Genomic DNA, 21,083 nt, shown 5'->3' with positions numbered 1-21,083 from the left:
CAGGAGCCTACTACCCAGGGGGAACAATTGGGAGAAGAAATATAAAAAATGAGGGGATTGCTTGATTGATGGTCTGATCATAGGTTAGATGGGATACAGATTGCTATGGCTTTAAGGGACAGTATACTATAAAATTGTTTTCCCCTTAATGTGTTTCCAATTACTTTTTTTTTACCAGCTGCAGAGTATAAAATGTAAGAGGTTTGCTTTTTAAGGCTTATTTGTGTATATTAAATAGCTGATTTTGGGTTTTGAAGCAACAAACCTAATAGATTGAGCTTGTAGGTATAATAAGATCTCATTACTTTATCACATTGTGTACATATACCTTCTTCTTTATCTTATATCTGTCCGTAAACCAATCACCAATACATGGAGAAAACAATAGAAAATTAAAATTGTATTACCTTATCTCTTCTATAACCCACTGGGAATGAAATTTATTCTGCTGTCTGTGTTTACACAGCTTGGCCTTAAGGCCAAAAACTTTCAGGATGGGTGGGGATACCACAGGCTAAAAAAAACTATTTAAAATGCCAATATAAAAGGGTAATGGAAATACTTGTAAACAATTTAATACACTCTAGCAGGTAAAGTGGATCATTGGGAACAAATTAAAGGGAAGAACATTTTTAAATAAACTGTCCCTTTAAGGAGAGGTGAGAGTAGATAGGACTGCTGATCTCAATAGTGGGGTATGTGCTGCCCTCAAAAAAGCTATTAGAGAGTACTGAAATATTTTATGATCTGGGAAGAATCCAAGTTGTGAGAAAAGAAGTTCCTCAAGTAGGAAAAGCTTAGGAGAACCAAGCCAAGCTGGTGTGAGAGAAGGTGGTTCCATATGAGGAGTTCATCATAAGATGAGTGGAAACGGTGGTTGTCTAAAGAGGAGATGCAAGGGGAACAGTGTCTGTAAAGAATTTGCCTTAAAGGGACAGTCAACCACAGAATTGTTATTGTTTAAAAACATAGATAATCCCTTTATTACCCATTCCCCAGTTTTGCATAAACAACACAGTTATATTAATACACTTTTTACGTCTGTGATTACCTTGTATCTAAACATCTTCAGATAGCCTCCTTATCTCAGTGCTATTTACAGATTTACATTTTAGCCAATCAGTGCTGACTCCACAGGAGTGAGCACAGTGTTATCTATACGGCACAAGTTAACTAGCACTGTTTCACTGTGGAAAGCTAATAAAATGCACTAAGATAAAGACGGATTACAAACCGGCAGAGATTTTGATTTTTAAAGGTTATAAAATATTAATATAACCATGTTGGTTGTGCAAAGCTGGGGATTGTGTAATAAATGTGTTATCTATCTTTTTAATAAACAATAAAACAAATTGGAGTAGACTGTCCCTTTAAGATATTTATTTTTACTTCATGGTGCTTGGAAGCCAGTGAAGATATCAGCAGAACAGATAAATCTTATCAGGAAAATCATTTAACAGGAATTAAGAAGATACAGAGTTTGGTGTGGTATGAACAGATGATTGCGGCAGAATTTAAACTTAGTGAAGAACAGATGGGTCAGGGATGGCTCCAAACCAGCCAATTGGTTGGGGGTGAGGGGGGGGGGTGCACCTTGTTGGGCCATCTACATTAAGAAATATTTCAGCAAAAGGAGTTGGGGAAGGGGAAATCTGTTACAGAGCTCCTTTGCACAAATCATCTGCAATAGTTATCTATCTTAAGGTGATGGGAAATTATTATTAGGAAATATATATGTTCCAATAGGCAGGGACAGTTTAAGTAAAATATAAACATCAATGAATCAGACCATACAACTTTAAACAGGTTTCAAATTGACTTCTATTAATTTAGCTTAGTTCTCTAATTATCATTTGTTGACGAGTAAATGTTGGTAAGTTGATAGGAATTTAAGAGCATTCATGTGTCTTAAAGGACTACTTTCTGTTATAATTTTTAAGCTAAACAACTAACATATTAAAGTTAATAAACATTAATTAAAACCTACTGACCTATATTTTCTCCAAAACGAAGTTTCATAACGTTCTAAAAGTTATATCTTTTATTCGCCGATGATGTCACGTTATCCTGCCCACTATTTTCAGCACTGCATGTTCAAAATACTTAAACCTATAACTTTGTGTTTAAAGCGCCATTTTGAAACCTAGGTATTGTAAACGGATTGGTACAGAGCAAAGGATACCCACGGAGTGGGTTTGGAAAACAATTACATTTGCAGACAAGATTTCTGCTATACGGTAGAGATATGTTAATGAAAGGCTATTGATAAAAAGCGTATTTGGGGTAGTTAGTAACAGGCATAGAAAATATTTACTTACAGTGGCCCTTTAAGCGTTCCCTGGCAGCAATGCTCGCAACTATGTTTACCATTGCTCCAAACACTGCTGCCAGATGGCTAACGACAAGTGCGCGCTCCTGACTCACTTAGGATTACTGTTTAACAAATAATACCAAAAGAACAAAAACAAAAGTGATAACTGAAGTAATTTGGAAAGTTGTTTAAAATGGCACGCACGATGCAGTCCATTTGCATTTAATCTGGCTTTACAGTGCTCCGTTGGTAAAAACAAATATGTTAAAGTTAATACAAAAAGAAAAACATTGTGTAGCCCCTTCCCCAGTATTTTAAGAGAAGAGGGTTTTTAAACCTAAGTTTTCTTTCTGCAAGTTCTGGGCATGAGCAAATCTGACATCCAGTCTATTCACTAGCCTAGAGGTTTTATGATCATACTTCCATTCTACTGTATTTAGTGCTCCTTTAATTTACCAGAATAAAAGTGTGAACTGAGAAGAGCAGATGCTCCAGAACCTTGAGGTATAGAAAGTTCTATATAGAGTTAAAAGTATCATCCGGTTGTAATGATGGTGTCTAGAGCAGGTTCCTGTGGTAGAAGACTTTGTATGATTGTGACACCGTGATGACTATTGTTAAAGGATGTAAATGAGCCAAGCCATTGGCAGCTACTGTGCTTTGTCAGTGTGCTTTAAAGGGACAGTAAACACACTGAGCTTTGTATCTAAAATAGTTTAGTTATATGTAATGAAACAACTTGGCATTATATCTTCATTATTTATTTTGCCCCATTTTTATGTAATTTAGTTCTGAAAATTAAACAATTTCTAATTCTCAAAACTTGAAATGCACCCTGCTGACTTATCAAGGCTAATTCTGCTACATATCTGTCCCTAATTGGCTTTATCAGATAACATCTGCAAAACAATTACCTTTATACTAACTTTATGACAGTTGTTAGTCTTGTTGTCTTTGGACTAAAGCCCAGATTGGCTCCTACAAATAGGGCAAATAGTGGGTGGAGTTTGGATATGGACAGCTTTGCTGTGTGCTCTCTTTGCCACTTCCTGTAGGGATTGAGAATATCCCACAAGTAAGGATGAAGCCGTGGACTGAATACACCAAGTAAGAGAAAGGAGAAACTATAAGGTGCAGAGGTAACTGAAGTTTACATAAAAAATACTATCTGTCTTGAATAGACAGGGCGGGCCGTGGACTTGCAAAATAAATTTATCAGGTAAGCATAAATTCTGTTTTCTTTTGCAAGATGTACCGAGTCCACGGATTCATCCTAACTTGTGGGATACCAATACCAAAGCTTTAGGACACGGATGAAGGGAGGGACAAGACAGGAACCTAAACGGAAGGCACCACTGCCTGCAAAACCTTTCTCCCAAAAATAACCTCCAAAGAAGAAAAAGTATCAAATTTGGAAAATTTGGAAAAGGTATGAAGCGAAGACCAAGTCGCAGCCTTACAAATCTGTTCAACAGAAGCATCATTTTTAAAACCCCATGTGGAAGCCATCGCTCTAGTGGAGTGCCTCTTCTCTTTACTCTTCCTGCTTAGAGCCAGCAAAGAGAATGACTGGGGGGTGGAGTTAAGGGGGGAGCTATATAGACAGCTCTGCTGTGGTGCTCTCTTTGCTACTTCCTGTCAGGAAGGACAATATCCCACAAGTTAGGATGAATCCGTGGACTCGTTACATCTTGCAAAAGAAAAGATGTTAATTTGTTTTAAAAACATTAAGACTAAACTGATATGTTACTATATAGCAGCACACAGAAATGTCTTGTAATTACAAGGTGTTTACTGCCTCTTTAAGATAAAAGCTGCTGTCCCAGATAAGATTAAATATTTACTGTGTGTTATGGAAACCGACAGCACACTGGGAGTTGTTGCAAGGTCTGTGTGTGTTCTATAGGGATTTATTTCCATGGCCGAGACAGCTCCTGATGCAAATTATCTGATTATGTGAAGTTTACATTAGTACACAATCTGAGGACCGAACACTCCCTAAAATTAGAGTATGCTACAGTTTGTTTCCCTTGTAAAAACATATGCCCTGTATGTGTGCGTCTATACTCCTTAGTTTTACTCACAAAGGGCTAGATTATGAGTGTAGCGGTAGTTTGTGCTTCCGCTCATGTGTTAATTCCACTAGACTTCGGCTTCTTGCGCGTATTAAAGTTGAAAGTAAAAAGTTTTCACACGAGTACTAACCCAATGCGTGCAAAAAGCCGAACTTGGAATATCGCGACTATTCCCCCATAGCCTTCAATTGAAAGAGAAAAGTGGGGAAAAAAACTAACACCCAAAGAGTCACGCAAACCCAACTGGCTTTTCCCAAGTGTGCTAACCCGAGGTATAGTAGAATACATTCTACTTATTCTTAAATACATATTTCTATATATACATGATTTTGTTTGGTAAAATAAACATCTACACCTATATATCTTTATGATTATATAGGTATAGATATATACATATATATATATATAGGAATATATATTTAAAAATACAGAGATCATATTCCCCTATGTGAAGAACATGGCAATGTGAAATATTTACAGTAAATAAATAGTGTAATACATTATTAAATATCTCTTTTTCTGTTGGAACACAAATCTTTGTAAAAACTCTAGGGGAGAAGCCTGATGAAACAGACAGAGATCTGAGAAACGCGTTGCTTTCTGTGTTTTAATATCAGAGTTATTTGTTTTGAACTCTGTGTTTTATATGCTTTTAAATTAAATTGTACACAACCAGTATATTGGAGAGTCTGAGCTTTTTTTTCTACCCCCTGAGGACACCTGGGTACTCTTGCTGGGCCAGTGAGCTGGGACACTGTAATTTTCCAGTCTGCCTTACTTAGCACAATTGGGTGCTGCTCCACTTGTGAGTGTCCATTTTGTATCATCATATCCCGATTTGTATCTACTATATCACACTAGGAGGCACCCTTGTCTTGTGACTGTTTTTCACAGCAATAGTTGCATTATTAAATATGAATATTGCATAAATATGCTTTAACATGAGTGACAACGAACCAATAAGGAGCAGGCATACCTACATATGGTCTGATCACTCACCATATCTTCCTCTAGAGTAGAATACACACACACACATGTATTTATGTGTTTATATAAACAATATATATATATATACACTAACAAAACTGACCTTAGAGGGAACAACGGTCTGGACATATCTTAGACAAATCCAGATGTCAGCACAACAATTATTGTGATAGGTAATGTCTTCTGCCTCTGTTTACCTGGCTGCGGTTAAATGTCCCTTTAATTCCTGTTTGAATCTCTGGTAATATCTTCTGCCTCTGTTTACCTGGCTGCTGTTAAATGTCCCTTTAATTCCTGTTTGAATCTCTGGTAATGTCTTCTGCCTCTGTTTACCTGGCTGCTGTTAAATGTCCCTTTAATTCCTGTTTGAATCTCTGGTAATGTCTTCTGCCTCTGTTTACCTGGCTGCTGTTAAATGTCCCTTTAATTCCTGTTTGAATCTCTGGTAATGTCTTCTGCCTCTGTTTACCTGGCTGCTGTTAAATGTCCCTTTAATTCCTGTTTGAATCTTTGGTAATGTCTTCTGCCTATTTACCTGGCTGCTGTTAAATGTCCCTTTAATTCCTGTTTGAATCTCTGGTAACCATTTGCTCTGTCTCCATCTTGTCAACCTGTAATCATTTTATCATATACTTTGTATAATTGTAATGCATCCTGCCACCCCCCCCCCCCTCCCTCCCCTCTAATTTGCAAGTGTGTAATTCCTGGCTAACCCAACTACTTTTAATCAGCTGCACAGAATTATTCCATCACACTCATTTCTTTATTTGCAAGTCACAAGCTCATTTTCAGCCTTGGCTCTCTGAGTCTACAGTGGCTCTTTGATTAAAAGTGGCAGAGTTAATCACTGGAGGTTGAAACTTGCAGAACTAACAGGTAAACGTAATACCTATATACATACACAATGCTCTCCATGGGCGCGATCCGATATACGGCGCAGGTTTCGGCGCAAGCGTGGAAACCTGCGCCGCCCGTAGTTTCACCTCGCACATCGGGCTATCACATATACGGCGTCGACATTTGCTAATGTGCCGTAAGTCGGACAAACTAGCGATGTCCAGAAATGAGCGCAAGTAAAAATTTCTGGAGTCGCCAGTGACTTACGGCACTTTAGAAACTGCCGCCACCTAAAAAAAATAACTAAAGTATAAAATCTCCCGTTACGGTCTAACACGCCTCCCAAAAATAGCCCGACACGTATACCCCTCTATCCGCAATCCCCCCTCTCACTCCTAATAATAAATGTATTAACCCCTAGACCGACAACCCCCCACAACGCAATAAGCCTAATTATTAACCCCTAAACCGCCATAGCCCACAACGCAATAAACCTATCCTAGTATTAACCCCTAAACCGCCGCTCCCGGAACCCGCCGCCACCTACATTAAATGTATTACCTCCTAATCTGACCCCCCTACACTGCCGTCACCTATATTAAATTTATTAACCCCTAATCTAATCCCCCTACACCGCCGCCACCTATATTAACCCCTAATCTAATCCCCCTACACCGCCGCCACCTATATTAAAATATATTAACCCCTAATCTAATCCCCCTACACCGCCGCCACCTATATTAAATATATTAACCCCTAATCTAATCCCCCTACACCGCCGCCACCTATATTAAATATATTAACCCCTAATCTAATCCCCCTACACCGTCGTCACCTATATTAAATATATTAACCCCTAATCTAATCCCCCTACACCGTCGCCACCTATATTAAATATATTAACCCCTAATCTAATCATCCTACACCGCCGCCACCTATATTAAATATATTAACCCCTAAAACTAAGTCTAACCCTAACACCCCCTAACTTAATTATTATTTAAATCAATCTAAATAAATTTACTATAATTAACTAAATTATTCCTATTTAAAACTAAATACTTACCTATAAAAGAAACCCTAAAATAGCTACAATCTAATTAATAATTACATTGTAGCTATTTTAGGGTTTATATTTATTTTACAGGTAACTTTGTATTTATTTTAACTAGGTACAATAGCTATTAAATAGTTAATAACTATTTAATAGCTACCTAGTTAAAATAATTACAAAATTACCTGTAAAATAAATCCTAACCTAAGTTACAAATACACCTACACTATCAATAAATTAATTAAATAAACTACAATTATCTAAACTAAAATACAATTAAATACACTAAACTATATTACAAAAAAAACCCCCACCAAATTACAAAAAATAAAAAAATATTACAAGAATTTTAAGCTAATTACACCTAATCTAAGCCCCCTAATAAAATAAAAAAGCCCCCCAAAATAATAAAATGTCCCTACCCTAAACTACAAAAGTAATCAGCTCTATTACCAGCCCTTAAAAAAGGGCCTTTTGCGGGGCATTGCCCCAAAGTAATCAGCTCTTTTACCTGTAAAAAAAGGAACACCCCCCCATTACAACCACCACCCACACTCCCCTACTCTAAAACCCACCCGATCCTCACTTAAAAAAAACCTAAGTCTAACCCCCAAGTGGTCCTTACCTGTCCTGAAGACCGGCGGAGAAGGTCCTGTTCCAGGCGGTGAAGTCTTCTTCCAAGCGGCGACCTCTTCTTCTTCCAGGAACCAGCCGGCGCGGAGCGGAGGAGTTGAAGACCGTTGACCGCGGAGCTGAAGACCGTCTACTCTGGAACTGAAGATCGGCGACGCTGGAACTGAAGACCGCGGAGCCATGGAGCGTGGAGGATCCTCTTCATACGATCTCCACCGTACACTGAATAGGAAATCAATTAAATTAAAAATGGCGTCCCTTGAATTCCTATTGGCTGATTTGAGCCTTCAAATTCAAATCAGCCAATCGGATGAGAGCTACTGTAATTCTATTGGCTGATTTGAATAGCCAATAGAATAAGCGCTACTGTAATTCTATTGGATATTCAAATCAGCCAATCTATTGGCTATTCAAGTCAGTCAATATTCACAAAGGTTCTGGGGGCTCTTTTGACAGTTGTTAGGTCTCATGGAATTGCGGTGGCGCTTTACCTGGACGACATCTTGGTTCAGGCGTCATCTTTTCAACTAGCAAACTCTCATACAGAGATCTTGTTGTCTTTTCTACGTTCCCACGGATGGAAAGTGAATCTGGAGAAGAGTTCCCTTGTTCCAGCTACCAGGGTGTGTTTCTTAGGGACCATCATAGATTCTTAGAGACCATCATAATGGACTGACCTGACTCCCCCACATGTTCTTTTACGTATTAAGGCAAATAGAAGAGATCTGCATAGTGCTACGCATTAATATGTATTATATATAAAGCTTCAATCCTACTGGTCTTTATAGAATTTACCTAGTCAGATAGATACTCTCTTCATCTCCACAAGGGTTTGGGCTCTAGAATGAAGCTATAAGAGGTATAATCTACCAAGATAGCAGTCTATAACACTATATATACTCAGGATATCTTTCGCTGCAGCAGCTAATCACTTATATCCATCATACCTAACATTTACAGTGATATACTACGGGGTCTACGGCCGGGACCTCAGAGTATCATCGCCCATCATATAGGACCCAATACTAGATACTATTAACAGTGAAATAGCTTAGTCACTGCACATCATATGAAGCATTACTCACAATACCTCACTGATACCAGAACGCAGTTACCATATCTTGGGCTCTTTTTGACCGTCACACGTAACGGATAAGTACTATTATATTAGTTATAATACCTTGATTTGACCCTAACCCTCCCTTTCCTCAGATAAACAGAAAGTCATCCCCCCGGGAATCCACCTCTTTACTCATATAACATGACCTTCACTCATCCCCTCCACTATACCGCTCTGGCATCCTAGATGGCTCCGCTCCCCATCCCCTCTCACACTTTATTATATTACTTCAAGCGGTGCTTACCTGCTGATAAACTCTACTTATATTTTATTTTTATTATTACTGTTATGCCTCATCATATTAGCAATCCAGCTATTTTAATTTCTTCTCAGTATTACCTACATCAAAGTTTATTATTTATCATAGGGCCCAAAAGTGGCCGCAAATGTGACTATTTTACCTTTACCATTGCCTATATCCTACTGGCTTATGAGTGGTCACTCAAATAGTGACACACATAAGGAATTATATATTATATTATAAAATAGAGATTTCAGGAGCCTTTATTATGTCATTCATCCTTTTCATATGATTTGAAAATTTTATTATCTCATTGAACTGTTGTCAATATTGTTATTTGGCAACCAATGTGTGTTTTCTTTTATCACAAAATCTCAATAAAAAAATTATTAAACCGGGGAGTTAGACCACACGCTTTCCCTCCTATAGCTCCAAGAAACTTTGGGAGACAATGAGGAAACATGCGACATGCCCGTCACAGTATGCATTTTACCTGAGGTAGAGACAAACAAGAGAAGCCAGCTCAATGCGAGTCCCCCACAGCCCAAGATAGTACCTGATCAGCGCCTGCCCGGGGCAGCGCTGGGAGCACCTGGATCCTTCTTGGTCATATGTGCTGTTCGAGACGTTCCTGCAGTCCATTGGGTAAAGTCTGTTTTGTCTGCCGGTGTGTGGGCTCTGGGACTACCGATCACAGAATTATTATGCAAGTGGATGCTCCTCATTTATGTGTGGCCCTGGAACATGATAGTTGCAACAACACACAATACCTGGATGATGACTGCTAGTAGTATGAGATATACTCTCATTCATATTATACAATTTGTGTATTTGCTCCCAAAAGTTAGGGGTTTATTATATCATTGCTTTATAACCCACTTAATATTTGCTTGAATGAGACTCTTTTCCTCCTTTGCCAAAAAAAGGAAAAAAAGAGTCCCAACAGGAAATAGATATATAGCTGCTCCAATAGGTTCCGCCGGGGAAGCTTGTATATAACAAAATCAAATACCCGTATTAGCAAAGACAAATAACTCCAGCTATTATGTACTCAAGGGGGTGTAGCCATACATACATATGTATATTACTGATTTTCAATTTTAAGTCAGCCTCTTCTGTAGTAAGCTTGATGGACTATGAGTACAGCTTTGCAGCCGAAACGCGTTAGTCAGTTTCTGTTATGGGGTTACATCCCACTCTAATTTTAAACATATAATGTTGGAATAAAATTTATATTTTACTTACAAGTATCTGGCTTTTTTTCATTTTTTGGCTAATATATCTTTTCCTCCTTTCCCTGATCCTAAGTTTGTATAAATCTACCTTTCGTGGCAATGAATATCATGAGAATTTGCAAAGGTTAATGAGTATAAATATCCAGTTATCCTTGCACTTTTATATTTCTGTATGTTATTGCTGGCTGCCAGATCTATATGCCTTTTAGAGCTCTGTTAATTTTCTTAGAAGTATTGTTCGATTATAGAACCAATAGATTAGCACTAATAACTCAGTATAAACTAATCTATGTCGAGCCGCCATGCTAAATCTGTGGGTGCTAACATGTTTGTAAGAGCTCTGAGAATAATTATTGTCTGTATGGCAGACTGGCTCACAACTTAATGCTTTGGTAGAAGCTTAGTTGTAGGGTCAACAATGCTTTCTCATAATTTAATAAATATCCTAGCGCTTACCTTGCAGCAGTTTTCTACTTTAGGGTAATTGTAATACATTCAACTCAATCTCTATAGCTTGATGAGCATCAATCCCATTTCTCCTATATCTCAACCTATCTTATACTGTTTTATAGGTCATTGAGATAATGCTATTTTGATAGCTATTCTATCTGCACAATTTACACCCTCTAGGTGCTTAATTACTTAATGAAATGTATAGGGATGCCCTAGTTATATAAACCTCTATACAGGAGAGATATTGTTAACTGCTACTATATGTCTACTTACGACAGCCACTGTGATGCCAAATGCAACTCTTAATATCTCCAATGTTAACACGTGGTGCTTAGTACTGTTTATAGATGCCAGAATCTCTAACTCCTAATTATTTACCCTAACAGAGTGCAAGTATATGCTTATTATTAGGCTACACAACATCATTAAAAGACTCCTATATATGAACATGGCACATATAAAATAGCTTCCTATATGTATTTTTGAGATATTCCAATATGTTTATCCTGCTTTAGGGGACATGGTCTCACTGAACAGTATCTCTCTAATCCAGAATTCTGTTAATCAAGGTGCTTATTCCTCAATAGTCTCATGCAGTCAGCTCGTGCGCAACTAAGCTTTTTATACTAGTTCAATGTTCTCTCTAGTACATTGAGATTCTAAAGTGACCGTATATATATTTATAACTTTCGTTTTTATACTCCATTGAGCACCCAATAACTATATCCATAATTAATTTAGGTTCTTTATTTATCATTATATAGTTACTACTGTATTATCTCACCTCCCCCCCGATTGACTAAGATTTTCCTTAAAACAGAGACAATACTCTTTATCATTTAGTCTTTATTCACCCATTATGGTGTATATCCCTTAGCGGTATTAATCCGCTATGTTGTTTCAATCATATTTTATATCTATTCCATTATAATTGATGTTATATATTTTATATACTCTAGGTTGTTCAGACTAAAGTATCACTCTACTAGGCAGTATATCCGGACAAAGAGGAACTACGGTATCATCCTATAAAAAATCTAAGGTACCAATGTAAGACCTGAAATTTATATATGAGCGACTTACTAGTATTATAGTATACCATGTTTATGCCATACCTCAGGTGTTTTTTCTGGGGAATTTGTTTTGTTAAAGGGACAGTCTAGTATAAATTAAACTTTCATTATTCAGATAGGACTTTTAATTTTAATCAACTTTCCAATTTACTTTTATCATCAAATTTGCTTTTTTCTCTTGGTATTCTTAGTTTACTAAACATAGGTAGGCTCATATACTAATTTCTAAGCCTTTGAGGGCTGCCTCTTATCACAGGTTTTTAAATCTCTTTTCAGCACAAAGAGACAGAAAGTATACGTGGGCCATATAGATAACACTGTGTTCAGGCACAGGGGGTTATTTAAGATTTAGCACAAAACAATGCTAAATTTAAAGTGAATGTAAATTTTTTAGGATATGAAAGTATCATTCAATAGCTTATCACTATATCAATTAAACCGCCACTTTCATTTTTTAATAAAATGTATAATAAATTTTATATTATAATATGAAATTTAGTCTCTTATATTTACCAGCTCCTCCCACCCGCAACTTCCTTGTCTTATTCAATCCTACGTATACAGCGGTCCCACCCGCTGTTTACGTAGTGGCAATGCACGCTCCAAGCGATGCTAAACACCTCACACAGTCCGATAACTGTAATTGCGCATGCGCGAAATGTGCATGAGCTTCAGATATCGTTGTCAGAACTGTCTATCGCAAGCGCAGTACAGACGCGTGACGACAGCAAAAGGGGTTTGGTCCCCCCGTGGAAAATACATTTATTGGTTCTGATGATCGAGCCTACCCTGTCAATCAATGATGAAAAATGCCGGGCGGACGATTATAATTACGAATGCGAGAATATTAAATTAAAATACTCGGTAATTACAATCTTTAAAAAAAAAATATGAATTAAAGTGCTGTTATTTTAACTTTAAAGTTAATGTGAACTTTAGAGACCATGCTGACTTTACATTCACTTTAAGACAATAGATAATAAACAGTCACAGTCATGTGATCAGGGGGCTGGAAGAAGGTTCCTAGATACAAGGTAATCACAGAGGTAAAAAGTATATTAATATAACTGTGTTGGTTGTGCAAAACTGGGGAATGGGTAATAAAGGGATTATCTATCTTTTAAAACAATAACAATTCTATGGTAGACTGTCCCTTTAATCTTGAAGTTGCTCATGTATTTTATTTTTATTTTATTTTTTTCTCTTCTTTTTCATTTCTACAACAGTTTTCATCATATTGTGAGAATAATATTCAGGATATAATGCTATGAATATTGTATGGATAAATACCTTAATAAAAAAACTTTGATTATAAAAAAAATTATTAAACCGAAAAGTGCAAGTCTCCAGTACCTAGAAGACAAAAAGCACTTACCTGCATATTCAGCTGTCGGGCAGGAAGACAGCTCACAAGGTGTGAAAGGATACATACTTCTAACAGAGACCTGTAGAAAAAGAAAGAACAGAGAAGCCAACTCTGGCTTTCTATACCAAGGGCAGCAATATGTTAGAAAACAAAGCAAGGGCCATCTCACCACTTTCTAACTGCTTAAAAGCCACCACTACTCTTACTCAAGAGATTGATGCGGACACAGCTAAACCCCAATCCTAGCTTGCCGAGAAAAGTACCCAAAAAAGGAATAAATATCTTCAGACACCAACTTCACATCCTCTATTGACAGAGGCAAAGAGAATGACTGGGGGTTATGGGTAAGGGAAGTGACAATTAAAGGGACACTGAACCCAATGATTCAGATAGAGCATGCAATTTTAAGCAACTTTCTAATTTACTCCTATTATCAAATTTTCTTCGTTCTCTTGCTATCTTTATTTGAAAAAGAAGGCATCTAAGCTAAGGAGCCAGCCAATTTTTGGTTCAGACCCTGGACAGCACTTGTTTATTAGTGGGTGAATTTATACAGGTTGTTCGCCAAAAATGGGCCGGCATCTAAACTTACATTCTTGCTTTTCAAATAAAGATATCAAGAGAATGAAGAAAAGAAAAAATTTGATAATAGGAGTAAATTAGAAAGTTGCTTAAAAATGCATGCTCTATCTCAATCACGAAAGAAAAAAATTTGGGTTTAGTGTCCCTTTAACCCCTTAATGACAACTGACGTACCAGGTACGTCCTGCAAAAACTTGCAGTTAGTGACAATGGACGTACCTGGTACGTCAGTTGTCTTAGAGAGTGCTGGAAGCGATCGCAATCGCTTCCAGCAGCTCTCAGGGTATTGCAGTGATGCCTCGATATTGAGGCATCCTGCAATACCCTTTAGAAAGCATTCGATGCAGAGAGAGCCACTCTGTGGCCCTCTCTGCACCGGTAGCGATGCGGCCGTTCGTTGGTGGGTGGGAGCTTACAGGGAGGAGGGTGGGCGGCCCATCGCTACCCGGCATCCGGTTCCTTTAAGTGCATTGTGCACGCCGGATGCCGGGAGCGTGCGGGGGGCTGCGTGCACGCGCGCGTGTGTGTGTGCGCGCGCGCAGCAATCACTGGCACTGCCACCAATGAATCTTGGTAAGAGGGAGGGGGGCAGAATTTTTGAAATAAATGATCTGGATCAGGATCTGGATCTGGTGGGGGGGGGGGGGCGGGGCAGCTACACTACAGAAAAAATAAAAATAAAAAATGCAAAAACACTTTATTTTTTGGGGAAAAACAGAATTTATGTTTACCTGATAAATTTCTTTCTCCAACGGTGTGTCCGGTCCACGGCGTCATCCTTACTTGTGGGATATTCTCTTCCCCAACAGGAAATGGCAAAGAGCCCAGCAAAGCTGGTCACATGATCCCTCCTAGGCTCCGCCTACCCCAGTCATTCGACCGACGTTAAGGAGGAATATTAGCATAGGAGAAACCATATGGTACCGTGGTGACTGTAGTTAAAGAAAATAAATTATCAGACCTGATTAAAAAAACCAGGGCGGGCCGTGGACCGGACACACCGTTGGAGAAAGAAATTTATCAGGTAAACATAAATTCTGTTTTCTCCAACATAGGTGTGTCCGGTCCACGGCGTCATCCTTACTTGTGGGAACCAATACCAAAGCTTTAGGACACGGATGAAGGGAGGGAACAAATCAGGTCACCTAAATGGAAGGCACCACGGCTTGCAAAACCTTTCTCCCAAAAATAGCCTCAGAAGAAGCAAAAGTATCAAACTTGTAAAATTTGGTAAAAGTGTGCAGTGAAGACCAAGTCGCTGCCCTACATATCTGATCAACAGAAGCCTCGTTCTTGAAGGCCCATGTGGAAGCCACAGCCCTAGTGGAATGAGCTGTGATTCTTTCGGGAGGCTGCCGTCCGGCAGTCTCGTAAGCCAATCTGATGATGCTTTTAATCCAAAAAGAGAGAGAGGTAGAAGTTGCTTTTTGACCTCTCCTTTTACCTGAATAAACAACAAACAAGGAAGATGTTTGTCTAAAATCCTTTGTAGCATCTAAATAGAATTTTAGAGCGCGAACAACATCCAAATTGTGCAACAAACGTTCCTTCTTTGAAACTGGTTTCGGACACAGAGAAGGCACGATAATCTCCTGGTTAATGTTTTTGTTAGAAACAACTTTCGGAAGAAAACCAGGTTTAGTACGTAAAACCACCTTATCTGCATGGAACACCAGATAAGGAGGGGAACACTGCAGAGCAGATAATTCTGAAACTCTTCTAGCAGAAGAAATTGCAACTAAAAACAAAACTTTCCAAGATAATAACTTAATATCAACGGAATGTAAGGGTTCAAACGGAACCCCCTGAAGAACTGAAAGAACTAAATTGAGACTCCAAGGAGGAGTCAAAGGTTTGTAAACAGGCTTAATTCTAACCAAAGCCTGAACAAAGGCTTGAACATCTGGCACAGCTGCCAGCTTTTTGTGAAGTAACACCGACAAGGCAGAAATCTGTCCCTTCAGGGAACTTGCCGATAATCCTTTTTCCAATCCTTCTTGAAGGAAGGATAGAATCCTAGGAATCTTAACCTTGTCCCAAGGGAATCCTTTAGATTCACACCAACAGATATATTTTTTCCAAATTTTGTGGTAAATCTTTCTAGTTACAGGCTTTCTGGCCTGAACAAGAGTATCGATAACAGAATCTGAGAATCCTCGCTTCGATAAAATCAAGCGTTCAATCTCCAGGCAGTCAGCTGGAGTGAAACCAGATTCGGATGTTCGAACGGACCCTGAACAAGAAGGTCTCGTCTCAAAGGTAGCTTCCAAGGTGGAGCCGATGACATATTCACCAGATCTGCATACCAAGTCCTGCGTGGCCACGCAGGAGCTATCAAGATCACCGACGCCCTCTCCTGATTGATCCTGGCTACCAGCCTGGGAATGAGAGGAAACGGCGGAAACACATAAGCTAGTTTGAAGGTCCAAGGTGCTACTAGTGCATCCACTAGAGCCGCCTTGGGATCCCTGGATCTGGACCCGTAACAGGGAACTTTGAAGTTCTGACGAGAGGCCATTAGATCCATGTCTGGAATGCCCCACAGCTGAGTGACTAGGGCAAAGATTTCCGGATGGAGTTCCCACTCCCCCGGATGCAATGTCTGACGACTCAGAAAATCCGCTTCCCAATTTTCCACTCCCGGGATGTGGATAGCAGACAGGTGGCAGGAGTGAGACTCCGCCCATAGAACAATCTTGGTCACTTCCTCCATCGCTAGGGAACTCCTTGTTCCCCCCTGATGGTTGATGTACGCAACAGTCGTCATGTTGTCTGATTGAAACCGTATGAACTTGGTCCTCGCTAGCTGAGGCCAAGCCTTGAGAGCATTGAATATCGCTCTCAGTTCCAGAATATTTATCGGTAGAAGAGATTCTTCCCGAGACCAAAGACCCTGAGCTTTCAGGGATCCCCAGACCGCGCCCCAGCCCGTCAGACTGGCGTCGGTCGTGACAATGACCCACTCTGGTCTGCGGAATGTCATCCCTTGTGACAGGTTGTCCAGGGACAGCCACCAACGGAGTGAGTCTCTGGTCCTCTGATTTACTTGTATCTTTGGAGACAAGTCTGTATAGTCCCCATTCCACTGACTGAGCATGCACAGTTGTAATGGTCTTAGATGAATGCGCGCAAAAGGAACTATGTCCATTGCCGCTACCATCAACCCGATCACTTCCATGCACTGAGCTACGGAAGGAAGAGGAACGGAATGAAGTATCCGACAAGAGTCCAGAAGCTTTGTTATTCTGGCCTCTGTTAGAAAAATCCTCATTTCTGAGGAATCTATAATTGTTCCCAAGAAGGGAACCCTTGTTGACGGGGATAGAGAACTCTTTTCCACGTTCACTTTCCAGCCGTGAGATCTGAGAAAGGCCAGGACGATGTCCGTGTGAGCCTTTGCTCGAGGGAGGGACGACGCTTGAATCAGAATGTCGTCCAGGTAGGGTACTACTGCAATGCCCCTTGGTCTTAGCACCGCTAGAAGGGACCCTAGTACCTTTGTGAAAATCCTTGGAGCAGTGGCTAATCCGAAAGGAAGCGCCACGAACTGGTAATGTTTGTCCAGGAATGCAAACCTTAGGAACCGATGATGTTCCTTGTGGATAGGAATATGTAGATACGCATCCTTTAAATCCACCGTGGTCATGAATTGACCTTCCTGGATGGAAGGAAGGATAGTTCGAATGGTTTCCATCTTGAACGATGGGACCTTGAGAAATTTGTTTAAGATCTTGAGATCTAGGATTGGTCTGAACGTTCCCTCTTTTTTGGGAACTATGAACAGATTGGAGTAGAACCCCATCCCTTGTTCTCTTAATGGAACAGGATGAATCACTCCCATTTTTAACAGGTCTTCTACACAATGTAAGAACGCCTGTCTTTTTATGTGGTCTGAAGACAACTGAGACCTGTGGAACCTCCCCCTTGGGGGAAGTCCCTTGAATTCCAGAAGATAACCCTGGGAGACTATTTCTAGCGCCCAAGGATCCAGAACATCTCTTGCCCAAGCCTGAGCGAAGAGAGAGAGTCTGCCCCCCACCAGATCCGGTCCCGGATCGGGGGCCAATATTTCATGCTGTCTTGGTAGCAGTGGCAGGTTTCTTGGCCTGCTTTCCCTTGTTCCAGCCTTGCATTGGTCTCCAAGCTGGCTTGGCCTGAGAAGTATTACCCTCTTGCTTAGAGGACGTAGCACCTTGGGCTGGTCCGTTTTTACGAAAGGGACGAAAATTAGGTCTATTTTTTGCCTTGAAAGGCCGATCCTGAGGAAGGGCGTGGCCCTTACCCCCAGTGATATCAGAGATAATCTCTTTCAAGTCAGGACCAAACAGCGTTTTCCCCTTGAAAGGAATGTTTAGTAGCTTGTTCTTGGAAGACGCATCAGCCGACCAAGATTTCAACCAAAGCGCTCTGCGCGCCACAATAGCAAACCCAGAATTCTTAGCCGCTAACTTAGCCAATTGCAAAGAGGCGTCTAGAGTGAAAGAATTAGCCAATTTGAGAGCATTGATTCTGTCCATAATCTCCTCATAAGGAGGAGAGTCACTATCGAGCACCTTAATCAGTTCATCAAACCAGAAATATGCGGCTGTAGTGACAGGGACAATGCATGAAATGGGTTGTAGAAGGTAACCCTGCTGAACAAACATCTTTTTAAGCAAACCTTCTAATTTTTTATCCATAGGATCTTTGAAAGCACAACTATCCTCTATGGGAATAGTGGTGCGTTTGTTTAAAGTAGAAACCGCTCCCTCGACCTTGGGGACTGACTGCCATAAGTCCTTTCTGGGGTCGACCATAGGAAACAATTTTTTAAATATGGGGGGAGGGACGAAAGGAATACCGGGCCTTTCCCATTCTTTATTAACAATGTCCGCCACCCGCTTGGGTATAGGAAAAGCTTCTGGGAGCCCCGGCACCTCTAGGAACTTGTCCATTTTACATAGTTTCTCTGGGATGACCAAATTTTCACAATCATCCAGAGTGGATAATACCTCCTTAAGCAAAATGCGGAGATGTTCCAATTTAAATTTAAATGTAATCACATCAGATTCAGCCTGCTGAGAAATGTTCCCTAAATCAGTAATTTCTCCCTCAGACAAAACCTCCCTGGCCCCCTCAGATTGGGTTAGGGGCCCTTCAGAGATATTAATATCAGCGTCGTCATGCTCTTCAGTAACTAAAACAGAGCATCCACGCTTACGCTGACAAGGGTTCATTTTGGCTAAAATGTTTTTGACAGAATTATCCATTACAGCCGTTAATTGTTGCATAGTAAGGAGTATTGGCGCGCTAGATGTACTAGGGGCCTCCTGAGTGGGCAAGACTCGTGTAGACGAAGGAGGGAATGATGCAGTACCATGCTTACTCCCCTCACTTGAGGAATCATCTTGGGCATCATTGTCATTATCACATAAATCACATTTATTTAAATGAATAGGAATTCTGGCTTCCCCACATTCAGAACACAGTCTATCTGGTAGTTCAGACATGTTAAACAGGCATAAACTTGATAAGAAAGTACAAAAAACGTTTTAAAATAAAACCGTTACTGTCACTTTAAATTTTAAACTGAACACACTTTATTACTGCAATTGCGAAAAAACATGAAGGAATTGTTCAAAATTCACCAAACTTTCACCACAGTGTCTTAAAGCCTTGAAAATATTGCACACCAATTTTGGAAGCTTTAACCCTTAAAATAACGGAACCGGAGCCGTTTTAAGCTTTAACCCCTTTACAGTCCCTGGTATCTGCTTTGCTGAGACCCAACCAAACCCAAAGGGGAATACGATACCAAATGACGCCTTCAGAAGTCTTTTATAAGTATCAGAGCTCCTCTCACATGCGACTGCATGCCATGCCTCTCAAAAACAAGTGCGCAACACCGGCGCGAAAATGCGACTCTGCCTATGCTTTGGGAAAGCCCCTAAAGAATAAGGTGTCTAAAACAGTGCCTGCCGATATTATTATATCAAAATACCCAGAATAAATGATTCCTCAAGGCTAAATAAGTGTTAATATCAATCGATTTAGCCCCAAAAAAGTCTACAGTCTAAATAAGCCCTTGTGAAGCCCTTATTTACAATCGTAATAAACATGGCTTACCGGATCCCATAGGGAAAATGACAGCTTCCAGCATTACATCGTCTTGTTAGAATGTGTCATACCTCAAGCAGCAAAGGACTGCAAACTGTTCCCCCAACTGAAGTTAATTGCTCTCAACAGTCCTGTGTGGAACAGCCATGGATTTTAGTTACGGTTGCTAAAATCATTTTCCTCATACAAACAGAATTCTTCATCTCTTTTCTGTTTCTGAGTAAATAGTACGTACCAGCACTATTTGAAAATAACAAACTCTTGATTGAATAATGAAAAACTACAGTTAAACACTAAAAAACTCTAAGCCATCTCCGTGGAGATGTTGCCTGTACAACGGCAAAGAGAATGACTGGGGTAGGCGGAGCCTAGGAGGGATCATGTGACCAGCTTTGCTGGGCTCTTTGCCATTTCCTGTTGGGGAAGAGAATATCCCACAAGTAAGGATGACGCCGTGGACCGGACACACCTATGTTGGAGAAACTGGGTACTGGCAGACAGCTGCCAGTACCCAAGATGGTGGCAATTAGGTAGGTGGGGAGGGTTAGAGAGGTGTTTGGGGGGGATCAGGGAGGTTGGGGGTTAAGGCAGGGGTCCATCACAGCTGAATAATTAAAAAAAAAAAAAAAAAAAAACACCTTTTATTTTAGTACTGGCAGACTTTCTGCCAGTACTTAAGATGGCGGGGACAATTGTGGGGTGGGGGCGGGAAGAGAGCTGTCTGGGAGGGATCAGGGGGTGGGATGTGTCAGGTGGGAGGCTAATCTCTACACTAAAGCTAAAATTAACCCTGCAAGCTCTCTACAAGCTACCTAATTAACCCCTTCACTGCTGGGCTTAATACAAGTGTGGTGCGCAGCAGCATTTAGCGGCCTCCTAATTGCCAAAAAGCAACGCCAAAGCCATATATGTCTGCTATTTATGAACAAAGGAGATCCCAGAGAAGCATTTACAACCATTTGTGCCATAATTGCACAAGCTGTTTGTAAATAATTTAAGTGAGAAACCTAAAATTGTGAA

The 21,083-nt window shown here is 40.1% G+C and overlaps 1 protein-coding gene across 1 annotated transcript in view; it reads right to left on the bottom strand.

Annotated features, from left to right (window-relative positions):
- Positions 1–21,083, bottom strand: part of LOC128652871 (beta-1,4-galactosyltransferase 3) — a 290,331-nt gene that overhangs the window by 99,361 nt on the left and 169,887 nt on the right. The window lies entirely within an intron of this gene.

Source organism: Bombina bombina, chromosome 3 (assembly GCF_027579735.1).
Source record: "Bombina bombina isolate aBomBom1 chromosome 3, aBomBom1.pri, whole genome shotgun sequence".
NCBI lineage: Eukaryota > Metazoa > Chordata > Amphibia > Anura > Bombinatoridae > Bombina > Bombina bombina.
Note: the sequence above shows the minus strand (reverse complement) of the source record. Positions and strands in the feature narration are given on the sequence as shown.